This window comes from Apodemus sylvaticus, chromosome 21, assembly GCF_947179515.1.
Source record: "Apodemus sylvaticus chromosome 21, mApoSyl1.1, whole genome shotgun sequence".
Lineage (NCBI taxonomy): Eukaryota > Metazoa > Chordata > Mammalia > Rodentia > Muridae > Apodemus > Apodemus sylvaticus.
The window spans coordinates 48,595,347-48,618,580 of NC_067492.1; the positions used below are offsets into that span (position 1 = coordinate 48,595,347).

Genomic DNA, 23,234 nt, shown 5'->3' on the forward strand with positions numbered 1-23,234 from the left:
ACACACAAACACACACACACACATACACACGCACACACACACACACACACATATACCTACATGGTAAATATATATATATATATATATATATATATATATATATATATACCTACATGGATGATCACACAAACATGTTTACTACAATGCTTGGACTTCAAGTTATTGCTTTCAGAGGAATTTGGGGTTTCTGCATTAAATCATAATATCTATTAAGTATGTGATATTGCTTGCATTAACACTTTATATCTATGAAATTCTAAAACAAAATGTCTCTAGTTCAGCTTTCTCCACAGAGAAGCCTGTATTGGGCTGACATGTAAAATGAAGCTCATGATGGAGGGACATCTTTAAGGTGACCTCATTAGCTCACAGTAAGGTAAGAGAGGCAATGCTGTTATCACTTATTGTTAAATATTCATTTGTCTTGAAGCAGATCACCTTGCTCCTGAGAGGTCATGAGGAAAAACGACAAGTGCTTTCTTCATTTAGAGGAAGCTGTCTTTACTAAGAGTCACATGAATCCCTAGGAAATATTAAAACTCATCCTGGAATAAAATACAACACTTGTGTGCACCCTGGACATTAGTTCACATTCTTGTCCTGATCACTGCAACCTGGATACGGATGCATGATGGTTTGTCTTATGCCACTCTGAATATACTCAAGGAAACAAATTGGGATTCCTCTAGAGGAAGAATGCATGCTGCTCCCCCTATAAATGTTGTAAGTAGACCCTGTAGGGAGAGATCGAGGGCTTAGTTTAAACACAAGACTAAAGAAGCACACTGTCTTGAGTACTGCTTCTTTTTGTTTAGATACATAGCTCGAAAGCAGATGGTACAGCTGAACACTGTGGTGTTTGTAAAGACTCCACAATGTATTCTCATCCCCATACTCTCACCTGATAAAGGGGAAACATGGGGGTATGGGGTGCAATGGACAACTCATAGTAGAGCTAGATTGTGCAGTTGTTCTGTTTTACCCAAAGAGTTAACATGAACTTAGAAAGGCATATGAACAATGTGAGAAGAATCTACTATTAAAATATAATGATAATTTTAAAATAGGCCTTTAGAAAGAAAGATTGTGTTCATAGTAAGCCATGAGGGAATAACTGAAAAACTACCATTTTAAAAGGGGAGACTTGACCCCTGGCTGTGGGCAAAGAGACACCTTGTTGCTATGCTCTTATGTCAGTCAGGGATAGTGCAGTTGACAGCAGTCCTTTGTTCATCCTAGCTTGATGCCTGGCTTGGTGGCCAAAGCTCTTTTATACCTAGGATACATAAGTCTGAAATTAAATCAAATCCAGCCGAGGCAGTGTATTGTGGAAGAAAGACAGAGACTTTCATTTCACCATGCCACCCTGTCCAGGCGTGGGGGGGGGATACCTACACCCTTTGTCACAGGTAGGCCATACATACACAGAGCTGCGCCTACCTCTATGCAGCCCAACAAGGAAGGAGGAAGAAAGACAGAGACCTGCAGACTAACATACAGATCTGCCTTGTAACACAAAGCACAGGAGGGCTACAAACTGAGGATGTCACCCAGGGACCCAGGAGCCATGTGTCCAGCCTGCAGCAGGAGCAACCACAATGTGTTTGTGTTGGTCTGATGGGAGAGAAGGAGAAGTAGAACATCTTGAGCATTTTATAAAGAAATGGCATTGAAGACTCAAGGGTGGAAAGGAGTAGCCTGTTGTGAGTGGCCAACCCTGCCACCTGTGACCATGGTAAGGCCACAAGCAGAGCTGATACCCAGGAACATGTGTGAGTCCATTGCTAAGCAGCAGCAGCCGCAGCTGCAGCCGCAGCAGCAGCAGCAGCAGCAGCAGATGTCTACGTTGATTGGCATGGCCATGGCTCATATTACCACTAGAGAACAGGGATGTTTCTAGTCAGGACAGCTGCTGTAGGGGTGAAGGGGTCCCATGGATGTCCAGGGGCTTTGCAGAACTGGCCTCACCCTTCACTCCCTGCATCATTCTAGAAAGTTGGTATAGCCTTATATTTTCCAAAATCTACTTTAGTAAGATTTCTTAAATGCTTCAACTTCCCTATTTTATAGTCCACCAACCAAAATAACTGTCAGCAAAATATCTTCCTATGTGTCTGCTTCAGCAAAATGTCTTAAGACAGTTTCCAGAAAAACATCACGTGACACAACCGGGTCTCCAAGGAGACCAGAAATTTCCACTTCAAGCTGGTCCCACTTCTTATCAGCACCAGAACTTGGGAGAGTAGGCCCTGTTCCTTGCCTAGGCTGTACAGTAAAGCTGGCCCTGGTAGCAGAATATGGGTGAGCCAGCGCTGAGGGTGAGCATGTGGGACTCCAGCAGTCAGGAAAGCTGCTTACAGGGTCATGGAGTGGGAGAGCTCTCCCTTCCGATGCAGAACTTGGATGAGTGGAAGAGGGCTGATCCTGGCAGGAGAGGCACAGGGACTCTGGCCCTGCTACTGTTTTTCCACGTGGTGGTGTGGGTACAGAGGTGATGTCATCACCCTGTCACCCCTCAGGATTGTGTCAGTTGGGAGAGCTAGACCCTGAGTGGTAAGAGCAGGTGAGCTTGCTCTGCTCCTCACTAGCAGAATCACTCTGGAGATCTGGCCCTACCTCTAACCAACAGCAGCACTTGGGAGAGCTGGCAAAGCCCTTTGCAGGCTGCAGTACTTGGGAAAGTGAGCTCTATGGTTTGACTTAACAGAGGAGCTGTCTCTAGAAGTATGGGTGTAAGTGAGCAAGCCAGGCCTCCTGCCCAGGCTCAGCTACCAACCGGATCCAGATCCAGGACTCTGAGTTGGCCTACCCTAAAATCTCTGTAGTCAATATAATTATCATAGCTAACCAAGCCTGACTCAGATGCTACCTTCTTTGACTAATGTACTTACAGTTTCAGACTTTATTTCCACCTCGTGATAAATCCATTGCTTTTTATTTACCCTGCCTTCTAAGCAGTAATTTTCTTAATTACTTATTTTTCTTTCCTTCAATAGTAAGTTCATTGAGAATTATTTATTTACTTTGTTCTTTTAGTGGTGTGTGTGTGTGTGTGTGTGTGTGTGTGTGTGTGTGTGGTTGAAGCTCAGAGCTTTGAGATAAGTGAGCACTTTATTACAGACATCGCCAGCCACATCCCAGCCTAAGACCCACACCTTTGGATTTACCCGTAGTGATATTCTCCTTAACAGTACAAAACAGAATTAAAGATTAACAGAATAAGTTGGCTGTCTGGACTGCCATCCTCTGCACTTTATATGTGAGCTACAGAGACACAGAGTGGTTTACTCATAAGCAATGTCATTACTGGGGAGCAAGAGTCTGTAAGAATCACAGCTAACCAAGTCCTAACCCATTATTTATTTACTTCTCACAGTATGAGGCTATCACTAAGGAAAGTGATCCCCAGGCTAGGGGTGGTGAGGGTCTGAAGAGCTAACAGATCAAATGATGGTTTCTGGAATTTATTCCCTGTGGCTGAAGTGTTCACACATGAGGAAGTAAAGACAATAATTAAATCACACTTTACTCTCAAGTCTTAGTAGCAAACTAAGCTATAAAAATGATGACTGCCTCAGGAGTGGGTGGAGAAAGGGGTGATTTATTCACATAATTATTTCAAAGCTGTGCCTCATTGTGACCAAAGAGCTCACTGTAAATTTCTCAGTTTGATTTTCATTTTCAATTGCTTTGTTATTCACAGATCAGGAGTAAAGGAAGGCAAGTTGTTACTGAGGCATTTCTAGGAAATTCTTCTGGGTAATTAAGCAACCATTTTCTCTTTGTGAATCACTGCAGAGTCACACTTCCTTGGAAATGGATTAGATGAGCACCGAATAAGGAAACAAGCATCTGGATTTATGGGAGCCCTATACCTAACAGGACTCTCTATATCACTGTTTTATTTTTAGGGATCCACAGACCTGCAGACGCCTTGAAAAAGGGTTTTCAGCACTGTCTTCTCGCACTTTGTCTGAGATGGGAGATGCTAGTTAATCTGCCTCTGGTTGCTTTGACATTCCTGGTGCTTCCTGGGTACAGTTTTCAGATCCAGTTAAAGGGAGTTTATTTTCATGACACATGAAGATACAAATGTTTCTATGCTTTGGAGGAAGGATGCAGATATAGGGACTATTAAAAGATAATCTAGAGAAAAGGTAAACTGTGGAGACTGAGGGAATGAAGTAGAAGATTGTTGTCCATTGCCTTGGTGCTGTTTGTATTTTGATGCTAATTCTTCTTTTCCAAGAGGGGCTGCCTAGGAGGAGGAGTAAATCATATACTCAGTTGACTTCTTGTGAACCTTCTCCCCATTTTTGACTTGTAAAATAAAGGCTAGAGCTGGTCATTGGGCAGTGGAAAGGAAGGTAGAGCTGAAAAGGTTTGGGGAGAAGGAGGAGAAGAGAGGACAACAGAGGAGGCAGAGGTAGAAGAACGGAGCAGAAACACATGACCTGGAGAATCCACGAGGTGCAAGGGATCTCATAGCTGGGAATATAGGAGTGTAGTGGTAGATCTGCCCAATCTAGACATGCAGCTTGTATTCATGTTAATTGAGTTGGGTTTTCTTAGCATGGTCTTATTTGGGTTTACTGAAACAGAAGATTCTTTCTTCGCTGATAGCTACATCAAGATGGCTGCCAGAAGTGGAGGTGAGGTGAATGTACAAAGTTACCAAGTGTGTCTACCTTCAAAGAGATAATTACCAGGGTTGAGTCATTTACATTTCCACAAGACATTACTTTAGCCCTAACAGAGACAGCAGTGACCAATGTCTACTTTCCTGAGGCACTATATTGCCTCTGAGCAACCTTTGTGGTCACTGACAATGTTCCCACAATGTATTCTCTGTTATAATAGAGTGTACTTCTATTTCAGCAATAGTTGTTGACTCAGCCTAAATTTTCCAGGTAACCCTGGAAATTCTTTGACATTATTCACAGAAGTTTTGAGGTGATCCTAGTCCAGGTTAGGTTTTATAGATATAGCATGTCTTCATAGCTAGTCTTTTTAGCATTTATAGTCTTAAGTCCAAAGACTTGAAGTCTCCATCTTGATTCAACCTTCCCACAAGTGTAGGACTACTCTTGCTTGCAGGGGAGGAAACAAGGGTCAAAGAATTGCTCAGCAGGTGAAGGCTCTTGTAGCTAAACCTAAGGACCTGCATTTGATTCTTGGGATCCACATGGTGGGAGAAGAAAACAGCCCTAAATTATCCTCCACTTGTAGTGGCACATGCATGTGCACACATACACACACATACACACAGATACACAGAAGGGTGGGGGTGGTAACAGATAAGGATATTAAATTAAGGGTTTATTTTTTTTGTCCTATTATATAGAACTGATAGATATGACATAATACCCGCGGGCTGTTTTTCGTCATACCTCTGGAAATTTTGGTGTCCTTTGTCAATACTTTATCAGATTTGGAGAGTGGTAAGTACTGGTTAAGTACTCACTTTGCTTCTGTATTGTTGTTTTCTCACTGTATCCTAATGTGATGGGAAGCACAAAGAATTCCCTTTAACCTTTTCCATCATTTATAAAGATAAAGTCTTTATGACTTAGTGAATTCTGTTTGGATTTCCTCTTTAACTGTATCACATTGGGCATTAGGTTCCAACATATGATAGCACTCAGCATCAAGCCTTGGCCTAATTTTACTTCCTGAATTTAGCAGAGACTGGTCATGTGCTTGTGGACCCTGTCATCTGCTTAGCAGGCATGCAGCTAGCTCTTTTCTCATGGCCCAGCTATCTTCAGTCACACTCCTGAGTTCTGTCTCAAAGAGTATGATTAAAGTCTGCATGGCAGTTCAATCCCCGGCATGGGAAAAGCTCACCATTGCTTCATTTTGTTCCTTGCTTTGGTTGCTGTGTGAAGATCAGCATGGTGACCTTGAAAACCCCATGAACAAGTTGACAGAATCTTAAGATTCGAAGATAATAGTCTTGCTAATATCTGCTTGGAGGAGAGATAACTATCAATCAGAAATCCATTCTTTAAACAACTAGAAATGTTTATATATGAAAATCTACTCAATATCTGGTGCTCTGTTCATTTCTCCTCATAATACCATGGAACATGTTCTCTCACAAAAGATTCCGATGCTTAAAAATGTGGTACTCACCTTAGCTAGCCATTTTTACTAACCTTCAGTCGCTTCACAAAGCCTTGTCTTCCGTCTCTACACATAAACTGAATCCTGTTCTGAATATCCATTCCACATGACAGACGGGGGCTTCAGGAAGTCCATTTTCTCAAGAAGGGTGTCCTGTGTACTCATCTCTTCAAATTGCTTTTTTACTTGTGCATTTTGTGATATGGTTGTTTCCTACAGGTATAACAATGTCATCATGGAGCAGAGATGACTCTAGCATCTTCACAGTAAATGTGCTGGAATTGTTAATATTCTCATCTGAAAGACAAGATCACCACATGTTCACCTGAGATTTTATTTACCACTCTCAGTTCTGCAGCTGTGGACTTGGGGCTGCTAGAGAATAGCTCAGGGTAGCTGAAGGTGTAAGTCTGAGGTTGCAGCTTCATGAGTCACCATTCACATAGTGATGGGACTCTTCAATGTCATGGTTACCTTCCTCTCAATCCATTCTCCTGAATGTAATCACTGATCCAGGTGTTCAGAGGGACCCACATATTGGAAGCATTTCTGTGATCTGTTTCTGTCATATGTGAAGTAAACAAATATTTCTATATGTTTGTCTAGGAAAGTCACATGATAGTCTATTTCTAGCATTTTATAAAGCATCTTGGGATTGTTTTCCACTGTTTACTTTTTGGACATACAATTGGTTTATATTTTGCAGTATTACCATGATAGAGAAAATGTATTATGCATTAAATTTTAAAATTAGACTTTAGATGCACTGAAACTAATAGAAATGAAAGTGGGGAAGAAACTTGAGCACATGAGCACAGGGGAATATTTCCTCAATAGAACACCAATAGCTTATGCTCTAACATCAAGAATCGACAGATGGGGCCTTATAAAATTACAAAGTTTCTGTAAGGCAAAGGACACTGTCAATAGGACAAAATGGCAACCAACAAATTTGGAAAAGGTCTTTACCAAACTCACATCTGACAGGGGGCTAATATCCAATACATGCAAAGAACTCTAGAAGTTAGAATCCAGAGAACTAAATAACCCTATTAAAAATGGGGTACAGGGCTAAACAGAATTCTTAACTGAGGAATATCTAATGTCTGAAAAGCACCTAAAGAAATGTTCAATACCCTTAGTCATTAGAGAAATGGAATCAAAACAACCTTGAGATTTCACCTCACACCAGTCAGAATGGCTGAGATCAAAAACTCAGGAGACAGAAGGTGCTGGCAAGAATGTGGAGAAAGAAGGGCACTCTCCCACTGCTGGTGGGATTGCAAGCTGGTACAACCACTCTGGAAATCAGTTTGGCGGTTCCTCAGAAAACTGGGCATAATACTACATGAGGACCCTGCTACACCATTCCTGGGCATATACCCAGAGGATTCTCCAGAATGTATTATGGACACATGCTCCATTATGTTCATAGCAGCCTTATCTATAATGGTCAGAAGCTGCAAAATACCCAGATATCCCTCAACAGAGGAATAGATACAGAAAATGTGGTACATTTACAGAATGGAATACTGCTCAGCCATTAAAAATAATGAATTTATGAAATTCTTAAGCAAATGGATGGAACTAGAAAATATCATCCTAAGTGAGGTAACCCAATCACAAAAGAACACACATGGTACACACTCACTGATAATTAGATATTATTACAGATGTCTGGAATACACAAGATGCAATTCACAGACTAAATGAAGCTCAAGAAGAAGGAACAACAAAGTATGGATACTCAGGTCCTTCTTAGATGGGAGAACAAAATACCCACAGGAGGAGATACAGAGACAATATGTGGAACAGAGCCTGAAGGAAAGACCATCCAGAGACTGCCCCTCATAGGGATCCATCCCATATACAGTTACAAAACCCAGACACTGTTCTGGATGCTAACAAGTGCTTGCTTATAGGAACTTGATATAGCTGTCTCCTTGGAGGCTCTGCCAGAGTATGATAACTACAAAGGGAGACACTATCAGCCAAACATTGAACTGAGCACAAGGTCTCCAATGGAGGAGCTAGAGAAAGGACCCAAGGAGCTGAAGGGATTTGTAGTGCCATAAGAGGAACAACAATTTGAACCATCTAGTACTCCTAGAGCTCCCACCAACCAAAGAGTACACATTGAGGCGCCCATTGATCTAGTCGCATATGCAGGAGAGGATGGCCTTGTTGGGCATCAAAGGGAGGAGAGGCCCCTGGTCCTGAGAAGATTAGATGCCTCGGTATAGGGGAAAGCTAGGACAGGGAAGCAGGAGTAGGTGGATTGGAGAGCAGGGGAAGGTGGGATGGGTTAGGGAATTTTCTGGGGAGGAAGTGACCAGGAAAGTGAACAACATCTGAAATGTAAATAAGGAATATCTAATAAAAAGAGAAAGCACCCAAATTTATTGAACAAATTGTGATAAGTTCAAGGAAGTCATAATCAGTATTTAGTCAGAACTTAATTATAATAATATTGATGGATAAATGCCTGCTTTCACTGACAAGCATTACAAATTAATGTGAACAAATTATACTTTTCCCTAATAAGCCTTTAAATAAATGAAGCTTCTTATACAAACATCCATGTTTCCAATGTAGTGATCAGTGGTTAATCCCCCACACTCCCACATATATCCTCAATGCACCATGGCTCCTGGTATTTTGGTTACATTAACCCTGCATGCCCTAAGTCTGGATTGACCCTGTGTATGTACAAAAGCACAAAAATCATATTTATGTTTCAGGGCTTCAAAGTCTAGCTAGGTCATGAAAAATATTCTATTTTTAATCTCTTGGGACACATTTACTTGGGGAATCCTGTCACCAGTAGAGAGATCCAACATGCTTGGAGAAGCCAGTAACCATTGAGAAGTCTAACCCTATGAGACCTGTATGCTGTACAGTGATATGTCATGAAATTCCCCAGTCTTTCTGTGCAAAGGAGTCCTACATAGTCAGGCAGAAGGAACACATAAAAATACAGTTATCTAACCAATCACAAGTCAATTCTCAGAGGAATATAGCCTCATATGAAGCTGATCATTTTGATCATCACTGTTGTCCCACCTAGCATTCAAAGGATAGACATTAGATGTCACATGATCACACTGGGTCACCTATGACAATCTTGTCATAGTCATACTTTGAAAAATGCCTCCAGCACCATTCCTTAGCCATAGAAGGACCAGGCTTCCCTAGCTTAGCCTGTATCACCCTTCTCCTCATCCTCTTTATACATACTTCCTCTGAATACATACTTTGGTTTGTAAACAAGTACTGAATAGTATTCTGGGCAAGCCTAGATTTGTTCACCTCCTTCTCTAATCCCTTTGCTCCATACACTTTTGATTGTCAGTTTTCATACACCGTGATTTTGCTAACACTTGCTATCCTAGCTCAGGTACCAGGGCTCAAAACCAGCCTCGACAGCCAGCTAAAGGACAAGCAGATGAATTGTACTTGAACCACCTGATGATTGTGCTAGAACCAGCCAACATCCATTGATTGCAAATAATCATGACTAACCCATACCTTTGTTTTATTTTGGGTTTTGGTTTCTTGAAACAGGCTCTCCCTTAATTATTCCAGACTTGGTTCAAGCTCATCCTCCTCCTTTTTCATCCTGTTGAATGCAGGCATCACCTGTTGTGTGCATTTGTGTGTATGAGTGTGTGTGTGGTCTAGACTTGAAGCTAACCTCCAGAACCATTCCTCACTTGCTAGCTACCACGTATTGTTGAGATAAGAACTACAGCAGACACTTAGGTTAGCCAATGAGTCCAGGGATCTGCCTATCCCCATCTGGAATTACAAGCATGAGCCTCATACCACACCTTTATCTGTGGGTTCTGGGCCCTGACACTTAAGTCCCTCTGCTTGTGAGTTAAGCATTTAACCCTGTGAACCATGTCTCTAGCCTCTTCCTCCCTTTCAATAAGCTGATGTGTTGATTTCCTCTGTCTACTTGAGTTCTAAATAAATGGAAGGGAAAAAGAGTAGCAGAGGCCGGTATGTCATTGTCCTTGTTAATGAAGGCCAAGTTGGAGGTTGTCTGGAAGCCAAATGAGTCTCATTATATTGAAAAATTAAGCAGAATTTTTCTACCTTGGCAACTGGAAAGGGTGAGTGCCTGGCAAGGACATCCTGGAAGGTTTCGTGATAGAATAATATTGTGCAAACATTTTTTTAATGTTTTTACCTAAAATTTATTTTAATTTATATCCATATAACCAAGTTTCATTACTGCTTCATATATTTACATCTGAAATATTCTTCAATACCCCCATTGCCTTCCCTTGTCCCCTGAATTCCCACCGTTGCTCTTTTTTGTACCCTATACTTTCCTTCTTCAGAACTATCTGGGTCACATATAAACAGAAAACCTGCCTCATCCTGTGATCTGAATGTGTTTGTGCATAGCTATATGTGCACATGGCCATAGCCCTACACACACACACACACACACACACACACACACATATATATATATATATATATATATATATATATATATATATATATAAGGTGCATCAATTTTAATGTAAGTTGCATGTTGCTAATGCTAATAGTCTTGTGGAGGGAGCACTAAAACTCTGGCAAGGGGTACCATAAGTTATCCATAGCTTATGAAGATACCTGGGAAATCCCTGTATGTCTGAGGTGAATATGAATCTCTCTCTTTCACTTATTTCATATGGACATATTGCCCTTAATTTTCTTCAGCAGCAATGAAATGATTGTGTTATGTTAACAAGAGAAGCTCTTTCACGCAGTAGATTTCCTTAAACACCATAGATTTATTCAACTTCCCACAGCAGTATTTGACTCAACAATGCACTTATATTTCATCACATAAATGACTACTCTGATGGCTCCCCCACTCCTTCACCACCAACAGGAAATGTAACTTTACCAGCATGGGTTATAGGTAGGAAAGACAGTGGAGGACCCAGGCCTTACAGCTGGAACATGGCTTTTACAGCTCCTGGGTTGAACATAAAAAATCCTAGTCACTCATAGTGAAAGGGTTTATCAGTAACATTAAAATACACAGAAAGCTACCACACCAGAATGGCTCTAGAATCCAGGAGTAGTTATCAGGACAATGTTCTAGATCTCTGCCCCTTCACGGTGAATAGTGAAGACAAACATCTATATTTCCCAAGCTGGGGGCAATGATGCGCAGGATGACTGTGACATAAGAAGCAGTATACTCTCTTGCATGCTGAATGCTTTCTGTGTGTTAAGTAATTAGAAAGGGACACTGAAGAAATATTTACATAGTTATACAGCCTAGCCTTAAAATTCATAATACTTCCTTAGATTTTGCTTACCTGCATTTGGACATTCTGAAAACCTGGAGTGAAAGAGGAGACTGCAACCATCTCACAGGAGAAATGCAACACATTGTATTCAGAAGTATTTTTTTTTCATCATAATGCTTTTCAGAGGATGCTCAATAGCCTATTGGGTCAATTGAATCATAATATCTCTGTGCAGGGTCAGAACTGTGCACACAGTCTCATGTCAGCTGCTGGGGGAACCTCACAGAGATGGGAGATATATCACTGCTCTGGTGCTTGGTGTACTAAAGAAAAGTCTAAAGAGTTCGCAACTGCACACTGTGTTGTCTTCTCCCAACTGGCAAGGCAACAGGAGCTGTTGATTGGGCAGAAAAATGCTGTTTCTTCCTCTGAGCAAGCATTAAGCACAGCACAGTCTTACAAAGGGAATCTGTAATCACTTTGCCTGGTCTTGGTTTTAAACAAGCTCTCTTTATTTTACCTTGCAGCAAAAGTAGTTCACCCAAGACTCGTCTAACTAAATCAGCTGTTAGAGGGAGTGTGATTTTATTTGAGGTTTTACACGATCACCGTCTTGCTGAACTGCATGGCGGTTGCATGAAATGACCTCATTGCTTGTTTCTGGTGTATTGTTGTCCCCTCATTTTCTGTAATTGGTCCAAAGATTTATAACTCAGTTTCCTGGAAACAGATTTTTATCAGGTAGACTCTTGATATCAGTGAAGAGTTGGGGATTTTCTATCTGATAACTGTTAGGTGCATATGATGGCAACACAAATTAAGATATGTGTACTGCTCTCAAGTAGGTCATAGGATACACCAGGGCCAAAGCTAAATAAAATAAATAAGTCAAATAAATACATTTAAATGAGTTCTTTGTATTTTTTAAAGTTACCTTGTGACCAAAACAAAGCTACACATGGGAAGAAGGAGGAAGCAGCACATAAATTATGGGAACCCATGGCTTTGCTCACTGGAATATCTATCTTACTAAAGTACTGTGAGAAAGGAAATATAGAAAAGCCAGAAGCCAGGCAGTGGTGGCACATGCCTTCAATTTCAGGAGCTGGGAGGTAGAAGCAGGCAGATCTCTGTGAGTTGAAGGCCAACCTGATCTACAGAGTAAGTTCCAGGACAGCCAGGGCTACAGAAAGAGAGGGGGTGGAGTGGGGAGGGGGGGAACCTATCTTGAAAAACAAAACAAAAAATAAGCCAAAAAACAAAGCACACCAAAAAAAAAATCAGAAAAATATCACTAACAATACCACGATCCAGAAAAAATTGGTGTGTTTTACACTAGTATGAATGCATACATGGATGTGTATGCATGTGGCTTATATTTAACATTTTTGTATAAGTATGTCAGTGTATATATGCTGCACATCAATGTAGCATACACACATTTGCACATATATGTATACATGGTGTATTTTAGCAGACATTTGTACACCATATAAGTATATATACTCATTTATTTACATATACATACATATAAAACTCCAAATGACTTTACCAATATTTTATCCCCTTGGGTTCAGATGGAGAAGCTCATCACACCTGAGTCAAGAGAAGTTCAGTAACCACATCCCAGGCAGATATGTGGCACATACTCCAGACCCTCAGAAATTATTTTTTAATTAATTTTCCTTCTTTATTAAAAATCAGTTCTTTTCTTGTACAATACATCCTGCATACAGTTACCCCCTCTTCTCCTCTCTGCCTCTTCCCACTTCCCCCCTATACAGATTCACTCCCTTTCTGCCTATCATTAGAAAAGATCAGGTTTCTAAGAGATAACAACAAAACACAAAATGAAGTATAAAAAGATAAAACCATCACTGTAACCACCTGCGGCTACAGAAACCGAGTCTTCTGGAAGGAAAGCTGGGGCTGAAATAAAACAGTCAGGTGAGAGAAATAACAAGCCAAGTCTATTTCTGATCAAGGTTCAGTGTTTAATGGGAAGCTCCAAATTTAAAAGTGGTGGAAAACCCTTCCCCCAAAAGGCTGGGAACTTGTCCCCAAACCGGTTTGGTTGCTCAACAGGTGGTTGGCTCCTCTCAGGAAACTGCAGGTCTTTGAAGAACAATGGACTTCACCTGGGTCTGAGAGCTCCACCCTAGGTGGGCAGTTGTGGCTAGTGCCAAGGTCTGAATTTCTGCTCAAAGGCTGGGGGGAGGGCACACATCACACTGAAGTGTTGGACAAGGCTAACGAACAAAATGAAAAAAGTCCCAAGAGAAGGCAGAAGAACCAGAGACCAACTCATTTACATACTCAATATATACTCAGAAAACCTGGTGCAGACCCATGTCAGTCCTGTGCTTTCTGCTTCTGTCTCTGTGAGTTCAGATGAGTTGATTAGAGGGCCTTGAACTCTGGGTATCTTCCATCCCCTCTTGATTTCACACTCTCTGTTTCCTCTTTTGAAGAGTTCCCTGAGCTCTGAGTGGAGAGATTTGATGGAGACAATACATTTAAATTTGGGTGTTCCAAGCTCCCCTCCCTCTCCCTTTCCCTCTCCCTCTCCCCCCCATTGTATGTGTGTGTGTGTGTGTGTGTGTGTATGTGTGTGTGTGTATCTGTGTGTGTGTATGTGTGTGTGTGTATCTGTGTGTGTATCTGTGTGTATATGTATGTGTGTATGTGTGTATGTGTGTGTGTGTGTGTCTGTGTGTATCTGTGTGTGTGTGTGTATGTGTGTGTAATGTCTGACTGTGGGTCTCTGTATTTGTTCTTATCAGCTACAGGAGGAAGCTTTTCTATGCTTGCTGAATAAGGCACTGATCTATGAGCACAATATCATGATAATCCATTTCATTGTTACCTTTTTTAGTCCAGTAGTGCTTGCTTTTACCCCAGATTTTTATGCTATTTAGGCTGTGATTCTTGGTCATCTGAGCTGTGTCATGTATGAGTTTCATCTAGTGAAATGAGCCTTATGTCAAATCAGACATCGGTGGTTGGTTACTAACACAAGCTTTGTGCTGCCATTATTCTAGCAAATTTCTCAAGCAGGATAGATTATAGATCAAATGTTTTGCGGCTGGGTTAGTGCTTATGTCTCTTAGGTAGCCTACAGAGAACCTTCCCACACTAAAGACACTGGAATATAGGGATTATAGCTTGACATTTTCATGGTCAGTGAGAAGTTGTATTGGTATTGTTTTCAGGAATGAGAGGCTTAGCTGTCACTTTGCAAAGAGTAATCTATTGTCTTGCAACAGACTGGGTTGTCAGGGAATTTTCTTAGGCCCACCTTGGCCAACAAATCAATTGGATGTAATCTAGTCCTAATACTGGAAATTTTGTCTGGTGACAAGATATGGTCAGTTGGGATTCCATCTCCCTCACTATGTGGAGACTTCATTAGGATCACCTTCATATATTTCAAGAAGTTTCCACTGCACTGGATTTCCATACACCCCTCAAGTGCCCCTCATGTCTAGCTGTCTCTCCCCATATTGCCTCCCTCAGTCCCATTTCTCCTTCTGACCCTCCATTCCTGTTCTTTTGCCTCAAGCACACACATCAAATATCTTCTAATTTTGCTTCCCAGGGAGATTAATATGTCCCCTTGGTCATTTTCTCTATACTTGACCCTTCTAGGTCTATGGATTGTAGGTTGATTATCATGTATTGAGTAGCTAATATCCATAAAGATGTGAAAACATACCATGTTTCTTTCTTGGTCTAGGTTACCTCATTCAGGATGATTTTTTAAACTTTCTACCATTTGCCTGCAAATTTCACAGCAGTTTTTCAGCAGCTAAGTATTACTCCATTGTGGAAATGGACCATATTTTCTTTAAGCATTGTTCAGTGAGGAACATTTAGGTTGTTTCCAATTCCTGGCTCTTATGAATAGAACAGAAATGAATATGCTCAAACAAGTATACATGGAGTAGGATAAGATCTCCTTTGGGTGTATGCCCTTGAGTGGTGGAGCTGGTGTTAGCTTACAGGAAATTCTACTATGCTCCTCACAGAGACCTAGCAATAGCTTATGTCATCCTCTGTCGCTGCCAGGTGCTTCAGGTGTGGTTTCATATAAAAGGGCTGCCTGGCCTGCCTCTCATTCCCAGGTGTCCTCTCCCCCTTTCTGTTTTCCTCTGCCCCCTTCTTCGTTACTCTCATGACTCTGCTCCCGTCTGTCTGTCTGTCTACATGTCCTCTTGTCTACCTTTACCCTTTCTCTAGGTCCTCATCCCCTTTGCATCCCCCAACTATTCCCCCTTTATACCAGATCTGTTGCATGGTGTAATCATTAGCTGCCTCATATGGGTGCTGTGAGGCACACTTAGTTCTTCTGGCAAAACAGTACATGATTTTAGCCACCGAGTAACTTTAACTGCTCAACCATCTTTCACCCCCTGCCTCCTCCAAATTATTATTCCAACGGGACTCTGAAAATCAAAAAACAGATCTAACCTTCCTCCCACCAAAGCTGGGACGTAAGATAAACTTTAACATCTTTAGCAATGACAGAGCAGGGAGAGACACGAATATCCAGATGGCTTCAGACGTATTTCTGGTGTTCTGGAGAGGTTAGAAAATTGGGATAAGACCTTTATCATTGTAAATTGGCACTACATAATTGGAAGTTTTCTATACATAACTATATTTTGTTAACTATTTAAGTTTAAGAGGCATGCTTTACCAGGTATTTGGGTGCAGGGCAGGAGTGTAGGACTCCTGCCATTTACATAGTCTATGGCAGAGAGGAAACACAGCTAAGATGCTGGAGAGCTAGCTGGAAGAGACTGGCTCAGAAGAGAAAGTGAGATCTCTGGGACGTGGTGCAGAGGCTTGGCAGGGCGGTACTCTTTTAATTATATTCGTACTACATTTGTTGAAACCAATGTGGGCCTAGACATACAACCACCAGAAATCTAAGACTATTAGTCTAAAAGTTGGAGTTTTATTTTTTTGTTTTGTATTTGTTGTTATTGTTATTGAGTAACTAAGAGTGTCAAAATAGGGTTACAGGACTCAATTGTGCCAAGTTGAAACAACTGAGAATACTAAGGACTGAAAAGACTGAAAATACTGAGGACTCCTAGTGGGGAAAATAAATCTTATCAGGATACTCAAATTCTATCTAATATGGCGCCACAGGAATTCTGGGTTTAAATCCTGCTTTGATAGCTGCCTGCTTATAAGCAGGTGCAGATGGAAGGGTGAGTCAATTGTGTTAAGTTAGAATAAAGATAGTTTACTAGCCAGAAGAAGCTCATATCCTTTCTAGCATGGTCTATCACAGGATTTTTGGGTGAAATTTCCTACTAGGCTAGATAAAAGTGGCCAAAGCAGAAGCTCCTACAGTATCTTAGTTTATTTCACTGGTTTTAGATTGTTTAATTTGTACTAGGATAGGGAAGTAGCCACTGACTCTAAAGAGTGTCGTGACAGCAATTGCCTGCTTAGCACAGGTATTAATTGTCAAAAGTCTGCAGCTCAAATAGAGAGCTCAACAGATAGATGGTTAAACAGGATGGCTACTCTGGGCAGAGAGCCAAACAGTAAGATGATAAAAAGATAGTTTACTAGCCAGAGGAAGCTCATATTCCTTTTATCGTGGCCCACACATAAAATTTTGGGTATCTTTTCTTGCTTGGTAATATAGTAGATGCCTAAGTAGAGGCTCATATAATACCTTAGCTTATTTCATTTGCTTTAGATTGCTTTGATTTTCATAATGGGTGTAATGTAGCTTTGTGGTTATATCACTCCTCTGAGAGAGAGGTCAAAATGAAGGTTTTTCTGGTTACTGGCTCAAGGATATGTTGATTTGGGGAAAAGGTTTTGTCTTTGTGTTTTTAGAAAGGGTGATTAGGCTCTGGACATCTTCCAGAGCTGTTTGGATCAGAGATGATGGAGGGAGACCTCCAGGGGACTGGATTCCAGAATATCAAACAGAAAATCTATCTTTGTGATACTAAAATTTTGTTTTGAGATTTGTATATTACAGAAAATACAGCCTGGTTGAGTCTCCTCGTCACACATGCTGAACTGACCTGCTTGATCTCTTGAGGTCCTGGACTTCAGCTAGACCCAGTCAAGACACAGAAATCAGAGACCAGCCAACAACCACATTTTCCCTACCATTCCCCCACCGCCTTATTAATATCTCAATGCCCCATTCTCAGCTTGAAGAAGTTACAAAGAATTGTCAACCCAGTTCCCTGGGATTTGAGTCTGGAAAGGGTTATTGTTATTAGGTTTTCTTTCTAGGGAATATAGAAATGGTTATATTTGAAATAGGGAGGAAATAGAATTGACTATATAGACATAATTTCATTTGGTAAAAATCCTTTTAATTGTTAGTAACTTCAAGTCATGAGTTCTAATTTGTTACAGAATTCATTTTGATTCATAATCAAGGTTTTCATTGGTATAAACTTCTTCTATTGATACTAAATATTTGAAAGTACAGGGCTTAGACCCAGTCCTTCTTTGCTGTTATTATTACAGATCTGAGGTGTTTAAACCTGTGAGTTTAGGGCCAAATAGAAATATAAGGCTCTGAGTTTATTGTTAGGGTGTTTTCAAGATTTTAATCAGAAACAACTGAAAGTAGTTAACAGATAAGTCCACATTATTTTACATACATAGTTGGTTTTCAAAAATGTCAGAAATCCACAGAATGTGACATTTAATGTTACTTATTTCACTTGTGGAGACTACAACTCTTGACAGCTTCCCTTTTCTTGGATTCAAAGAAGAAACTGAACATCAATAGAGCTGCTTCTGTTGTGGTGAAATAGCCACCAGGCAAGAATTGCCTCTCCTTATCTACAGACAAACTCTGTCCAGAAAAAGGACACTTTTACAGGTTAGGACAGCTTGATTTCTGCCGAAACAGAATGGCTAGTACTTAATAATTCCTGTTTCTCTAAGTCTGTCAGATGACCCTGAGCCAGGAGGCTGAAGACCAATGCTCCAACGTTTCAGGAGAAGGACTGTCAAGGTTTTCAGAGGTCTCTATCATTTGGCTAAGTGTTGGAAGCTGTGTTTGGCTTCCTATTTATTTTCAGTTATTATTACTCTCAGATTTCTGATGGGGTTGAAGACTATTAGTCTCATAGCCAGCCCAAGCTGTTTAGCATTGAGAAAGCTGATATAGATTTAAATAGATGGTTTTCAGATGATATACAATTTATGAGTCGGGAGTTAATTATTACAGTCTTTTATGATAGAATAGAGAACAGAGGTTCTGTTTGATTGACAAAGTTGATGGTCCCAGTGTTAGGTCTATCTTATTCTTTATATTTTACAAAATGGTAATAGTTGTGCTCAATTTATATTTGGAGAGAAAGGTTTTTTTTTTTTTAACATAAAGGGGGAATATTGCAAGATATCTCCTATTCATTCACATTGAGGCAGTGAGAGGCCAGTGACTGGAGGGGAGAGGAGGAGGAGGAGCTAAAGAGAGAGGGAGAGGCAGAAGAACTCCTGAGTGGAGTAGGGAGAGACACGCGGATATCCAGATGGCTTCAGACATATTTCTGGTGTTTTAGAGAGGTTAGAAAATTGGGATAAGATCTTTATCACTGTAAACTGACATTAAGTAATTGAGAGCTTTATATACATAAATTTATTTGGTTAACTGTTTAAAAAAAGAAAAATCATCTTCAGGAATAATCTGTACTACAGCCCAAACCCAGCATGTACCTGTGTCAAATGATGCCACGCTGCTTTCGGAGGAGGAAAAGCAGATGAGAAATATGAAATATTGCAAGTCTTCATTTTGGTTTAGCTGCTTTGCAAGCCAACCTAGGTATCTTCCTGCAGCCCACCATCTGCTATGAGAATTGGTGGGAAAGTCCTATAAGTGCTACATTTTAACTCCATGTATAGCCACATCAATTGCTGTTAGCTACTTTTCTAGTTACTATAACACAATACCTGGAGAAATAATTTAAGGAGGGAAGGATTTGCTTATGGCTTGAGGTCCAATATGTTTGGAAGGCATGGGAAGAAAGAGTAATGGCCACTGGCGATATTGACTCTATGAGCAGAAAACAGAGAGATGAATCCAAGTGCTCTGCTCATTTTCTTTCTCCTTTTCATTTACTTTTTTTCTTTTTTTTTATTCAATATATTTTTTATTTACATTTCAAATGATTTCCCCTTCTCTGGCCCCCCACTCCCCGAAAGTCACATAAGCCCCCTTCCCTCCCCCTGTTCTCCCACCCAACCCTTCCCACTTCCCTGTTCTGGTTTTGCCCTATACTGCTACACTGAGTCTTTCCAGAACAAGGGGCTACTCCTCCGTTCTTCTTGTACCTCCTTTGATGTGTGGATTAGGTTTTGGGTATTCCAATTTTCTAGGCTAATATCCACTTATTAGTGAATGCATACCATGATTCACCTTTTGAGTCTGGGTTACCTCACTTAGTATGATGTTCTCCAGCTCCATCCACTTGCCTAAGAATTTCATGAGTTCATTGTTTCTAATGGCTGAATAGTACTCCATTGTGTATATATACCACATTTTTGCATCCATTCTTCTGTTGAGGGATACCTGGGTTCTTTCCAGCTTCTGGCTATTATAAATAGGGCTGCTATGAACATAGCAAATATCCTTATTACATGGTGGGGAATCCTTTGGGTATATGCCCAGGAGTGGTTTAGCAGGATCCTCTGGAAGTGATGGGCCCAGTTTTCTGAGGAACCGCCAGACTGATTTCCATAGTGGTTGCCCCAATTTGCAACCCCACCAGCAGTGGAGGAGTGTTCTTCTTTCTCCACATGCTCACCAACACCTGCTGTCTCCTGAATTTTTAATCTTAGCCATTCTGACTGGTGTAAGGTGAAATCTCAGGGTTGTTTTGATTTGCATTTCCCTAATGACTAATGAAGTTGAGCATTTTTTAAAGATGCTTCTCAGCCATCCGAAGTTCTTTAGGTGAAAATTCTTTGTGTAGCCCATTTTTTAATAGGGTTATTTGGTTTTCTGGGGTTTAACTTCTTGAGTTCTTTGTATATATTGGATATTAGCCCTCTATCTGATGTAGGATTGGTGAAGATCTTTTCCCACTTTGTTGGTTGCCGATTTGTCCTTTTGATGGTGTCCTTTGCCTTACAGAAACTTTGTAATTTTATGAGGTCCCATTTGTCAATTCTTGATCTTAGAGCTATTGGTGTTCTGTTCAGGAACTTTCCCCCTGTACCGATGTCCCCAAGGGTCTTCCCCAGTTTCTTTTCTATTAGCTTCAGAGTGTCTGGCTTTATGTGGAGGTCCTTGATCCATTTGGAGTTGAGCTTAGTACAAGGAGATATGGGTGGATCAATTCTCATTCTTCTGCATGCTGACCTCCAGTTGAACCAGCACCATTTGTTGAAAAGGCTATCTTTTTTCCATTGGATGTTTTCAGCTCCTTTGTCGAGGATCAAGTGGCCATAGGTGTGTGGGTTCATTTCTGGATCTTCAATCCTGTTCCATTGATCTGCCTGCCTCTCACTGTACTAATACCATGCAGTTTTTAACACTATTGCTCTGTAGTATTGCTTGAGGTCAGGGATACTGATTCCCCCAGAATTTATTTTGTTGTTGAGAATAGTTTTAGCTATCCTGGGTTTTTTGTTATTCCAGATGAACTTGAGAATTGCTCTTTCTCAGCTCATGGGTTAGTACCACCCTCATTCAGGTACATTTTGTTCCTCAATTAAGCCTCTCTGAAAAACTCCCTCGCATACTTGTCCAGAGGTGTAAGCCCTATATTTCTAACTAGAGGCAATTTGATGATGAAGATTTAGTATCATAAGTACACACCTTCTTGACTTGACACCCAATGCATCACTTTCATTTATTTAAATTTTTAAGCCTTTTTTTATTTAAAGTCTTTATACAGTATATTTTGATCATGTTTTTCCTCTCCCCAACTCCTTACAGGTACTCCCTACTGCCTTAGCTACCCAACTTTATGTCCATGACTAACACATCACTATTTATTTTATGATTCTACCTTTGGCCTTCAGAATGGATATCTCAGTTCATCATGGTGGAGAGGATTGACAGTGATACTGTCAAAGATGAATGTTGGTGCTTGGCCTGCTTTCTATTCCTTTCCTTTATTCAATCTGGGGCCCCATGAGATTCTGAAACTCAGATTCCTGCTGAGTCCTCAATACTCAATAAAGCCTGCCTAAAAAATGCCCTCACAGAATCATTTAGCTATGTATCACATAGGTAAGTCTAAACCCAGTGAGGCTGACCATGAAAACCAACCATAAGCTGTTGGGGGAGGGTGGGAATCCAGATGTGTCTTTCATGTGTCTCTTTCACTGCGCCATCTTTTCTGAGGAAGGCCTGAGCTGAACCAATGTTTTTATCTTTGTGTTTGCAGCAGCCTCCTCCCCAGGAGCTCTGAATGTTTTCTTTCTTCCCCCATCAAAATCTAAACCTCTTGACTCCCATGTCCCTGTGAGCATTTCATTCCCAGAGACTGTTTCTGTTGAATAGCACTGACTAAGGTATTATCTGAGCAGGCACTTATACACAGGCATGAAGTTCTTGAAATGGAACTGCTGTTGTCTAAAAATATCCTGCTATCTATGAGAGCATTCACCTCAGAACCAGAAGAAAATTGCCTTCTGAAGACAGCTGGCTAAAGCTGATCTGAAGGCATGGGGGCAGGTGTGTGTAGAGAACCTTGGGTCTGGGCCAGATAGATTTTAGTTAGAGACCATGTTCTGCTCCAGGGTGTATAATTGCTATCTTTTCCATCTCATAAGTTTCTTTTTTTTTTGTTTAAATTAGGTATATTCTTTATTCACACTTCAAATGTTATCCCCTTTCCTGGTTCCCCCCCCCCCCCCGAAAATACAGAGCAGGAATCTCTCAGCCAGCTATTGAAATGAGCACAGGGTCCCCAATGGATCAGATAGAGAAAGGAAGAAAAGAGCTGAAGGGGTTTGCAGCGCCATAGGAGGAACCACAATATGAGTCATCCAGTACTCCCAGAGCTCCCAGGGACAAAACATCAACCAAAGAGTACACTTGGAGTTGCCTATGGCTCCAGATACATCAGCAGCAGAGGATGATCTTGTTGGACACCAAATGGGGGAGAGGACCTTGATCCTGGAAAGACTTGAAACCGTAGTGTAGAGGAATACCAGGACAGGGAAGCAGGGATGGGTTGATTGGGTTAGGCATTGCCCAGCTATGCTAACTATCATTGTAAAGCACACACTAATATTCCGCAGCACTTTTCTAGTGATAGCTTGAGGCTGTGTTCTAAAGGTGGAAAGATGGACACCTATTACAACCTTCAGCAAGAGAACTGAGAAGCTCCCGACTGTCTGTGGCTCATGCGTAATGGTGCTGCCTGCTTTGCAAGTCGTAACCCTAGTTTTGTAGCAAGTGACACCACGCCAGACTGTTCCTGCACGGTAATAAACTACCACAGCCTGCAGCCTGAGGCCTCACACCTGCCAGAGAAGCTGCCTTTGCTGAGGTCCTTGGCTCACACTACTCAAGGTCAGTCTGTCGCAATCTGTACTCTGAGGCCATATGTGCTGGCTTCGGTCTGCTACTGAAAGCCAGCTAGGGTCAGGAGAATACATTGCAGCCCAATGATAAAGTAAAAATTACCTAATGTCTAGGTCTGAAGAACTATTTATGGGTATAGTTGTGTAAAGCTAATTATGCCAAGTAAAAATCTATTGGGCACAGCATAAACTCTATAAAGCACCAATGTCTAAGTGCCCCCTAGATACTGGGGTGTAAAGCTGCCTCCAACATTTGATCATTTCTTTTGCAGTTTGTCTTTAAATTTTGTTTCATCTCATTTTCAAGTATTG

At 41.0% G+C, this 23,234-nt stretch overlaps 1 non-coding gene across 1 annotated transcript; it reads left to right on the forward strand.

Annotated features, from left to right (window-relative positions):
• The first annotated feature begins 1,146 nt into the window (after window positions 1–1,146).
• Window positions 1,147–1,289, forward strand: LOC127672248 (small nucleolar RNA SNORA48). The gene has a single exon (XR_007974905.1). It is a non-coding gene; the product is annotated as a small nucleolar RNA SNORA48 (small nucleolar RNA).
• The last annotated feature ends 21,945 nt before the right edge of the window (window positions 1,290–23,234 follow it).